Here is a 2,784-nt window from a genome sequence, read left to right as displayed (position 1 = left end):
TCCTTTTATTGAAATTCATACAAATTGCATCACAAAATTTGTGTCTTCTTGGTCGGGGGTGGGGGGGCTTGCTATAATGTTTTTGAAGTTGATCTAAATTGTGTGTGTCAGTAATTCATTCCTTTTTACTAAGAAGCATTCCACTGTATGACTTTACCACAGTGTGTTTATTCATTTACCTGTTGACAGTTATTTGGGTCATTTCCAGTTTGAGGCAATTATGAATAAGGCTACTAGGAACATTCTTCTCTAAGTCCTTTTGTAAACATATATTTACTTTGCATAAATTCTATAGTACTCTACTGGTGTGACACCTGGAAGTGAAATTTCAGGGTCATGGGGCAAATTTAACTTTATGAGAAATTGCAAAGGAGTTTTCCAGTGTGGTAGTTGGACATTTCTATACTCCAGCCAGCAATAGATGAGACTTCTGGTTGCTTCTGATACTCATTAACATTTGTTCTGTTAGGTTTTTTGATAAGAACCCCACTAATGTATGTGAAATGATATCTCATTGTGGTTTGAATTTGCATCCCCTGATTGCTAATGATGTGGAATAGTTTTCCATGTGCTTATTGGCTATTTTGCATACATTTTTGTGAAGTATTTGTTCAAGTGTGGGGTTTTATTTTTTTGGTCATTTTAAATTGGGTTGTTTGTATTTTTTCTTATGAATTATTTATGCATTTTGCAAATCTGCATTCATCCTTGTGCAGGGGACATGCTAAGCTACTCTGTATTCTTCCAATTTTAGTATATGTACTTTCAAAGCAAGCACAGTTCTTTATGTATTTTGGATTCAATTCTTTAGTTAGATATAGGTACTGTAGATATTTTTTCCAAAACTATTATTTTTTAATGAGCAATATCAAGTACATATCATAACCATTCTCTGGAATAGCTATACCCAAACATTCGAGTGACAGATATACCAGGCAGTTATTGCCATCACAAAAAATTTGGTAATAAAAAACTATCCTAAAACATAGCAACTTAAAACAATAAGCATTTATATAACAACCAAGGGTAGAGGTCAGTTGAGGTCAGCTGACCTAGGCTGGATTCAGCTGAAGTATCTTGGCTGGGGTTGTTCTGCTCCATGGGTCTCCTATTCTCCTTCTGGAATCAGTAGGTGGGCACAGCCATTTTCTTCTCATGGTGATGGCTGAGGCACAAAAGGACCAGCAGAAACATGCAATGCCTCTTAAGTCTGAGACTCAGACCAACACTGTGTCACTTTCACATCTACCTGTGGACCAGAGCTGAAGTAAGAAATGTGTCTGGCCCACAGTTAGTGACCTTTGTAAAATTACTTGATTAACTGCATAGATACAAGGAGGAGTGAAGAATGGGAATTAAATCTGCTGCAAACCTGTAAAAATCATAAGTTTATAAATACATTTTTAAAGAATATGTGATAGAAAACAGACATTAAGAATAATTCACAGAATATTTTGCCCTCATTCACTGTCTTACTGAGCATTTGATTTCCCTCCCTAGGCCCAGTTTATTCCATTTAGAATTCAACTAGTCCTAAAACCATGCATTTATGAATTCGTGAATTTATTTAATAATTATTTAGAATATTTTGTCTATGCCAGGTACTGTATGCTAGATTCAGAACCACAACAGTGAAAAAAAGAGGCAGAAATTATGAAGTTCAGAACTGGACACAGACAACTGGGTAGGAGATTTCATTCAGTAGGATACTATGGGAGTCCATTAGAAGGGCAGTTTCCAGAATTCTGGTGTGAAGGGAGGTTTTACAAAGAAAATGACATCTAAGCCAAAGCCTAACCAATACATGGGAGTTAAAAAGGCAAAGGTGGAGAAGAAGTATATTAGCCTGTGCAAGAAGTGATGGAGGGCAAACTGGCTTGGAAGTGAAATAGTTAGATGCAGCCCAGAGTTTGAGTGGAGAGGTGACTATGGCCACAGAATAAAGAGTAGATCAAAGACATGGAGAAAGAGGAGGCAGGGAAGCCACTGCAGTGTCTAAGCTACAGGTGATAGTTCAACAACCAAGGGTGGATGTAGCAGGGGTGGAGAGATGGGGATGGATTTCAGTGACATCTTGGAGTCCCAGTGAGGGGGCATGGAGTTTGATTCCATGGAGGATGAATGGAGAGTGAGAGAGCAAGTTTAATGCCCAAATTTCTTGACTAGTCAAATTGATGGTTTTACATTTAATGAAATAAGAGCCAGAGGAAAGGGTCACATTGGGCTGGTGGGAGAAACAGATCAATAAATTTTATTCTAAAATATTGAGTTACCTGGGTTGAAAGGTGAACTGAGGCATAGGAAATATTTTAAGAGTTTATATGAGCAAAAATCAATTGAAATCACGTATCATCTAATCTAGAATACAGAAAGAAGGTCCAAGGAATTGTATAAAAAGGAAGACTTATATGGGCAGAAGGAAGCTGGAATAAGAAAGATGGAGAAGAGGCATATCAGCATGTGCAAGGTTATGGCAAGGTTACTTTTCTTTGGGGGATGACAGGCGTTTCTCTGGTAGATTACTTAATTAGCATTGGTGAGATTATTCCTGATCAACTGGTTTAATATTCCATTTCTGGGAGAGCTGAAACTATAATGAAATTAAGTCTTGGTTTGGTGACAGGGGGCTTAGCATAAGCGACTCCGTTTGGGGTCTATTGTCTTATTTTTAACACTTGTGAGATATCTAGGAGGCACTGCCTTCCACTTAGCAGTAAATATGAACCTGAAATTTAGTAGAGAATTTAGGCCTGGTCACAAGTATTTGTAGGTCGCAAGTATTGT

The 2,784-nt window shown here is 37.6% G+C and overlaps 1 non-coding gene across 1 annotated transcript; it reads right to left on the bottom strand.

Annotated features, from left to right (window-relative positions):
• Window positions 1–670: 670 nt before the first annotated feature.
• On the bottom strand, window positions 671–778 carry LOC112675799 (U6 spliceosomal RNA). Its single transcript, XR_003146075.1, has one exon. It is a non-coding gene; the product is annotated as a U6 spliceosomal RNA (small nuclear RNA).
• Window positions 779–2,784: the final 2,006 nt, after the last annotated feature.

This window comes from Canis lupus, chromosome 10 (genome assembly GCF_003254725.2).
Source record: "Canis lupus dingo isolate Sandy chromosome 10, ASM325472v2, whole genome shotgun sequence".
In the NCBI taxonomy this organism is placed as follows: domain Eukaryota; kingdom Metazoa; phylum Chordata; class Mammalia; order Carnivora; family Canidae; genus Canis; species Canis lupus.
The sequence above is the reverse complement of the archived record's forward strand: the minus strand, read 5'-3'. Positions and strand labels throughout refer to the sequence as shown.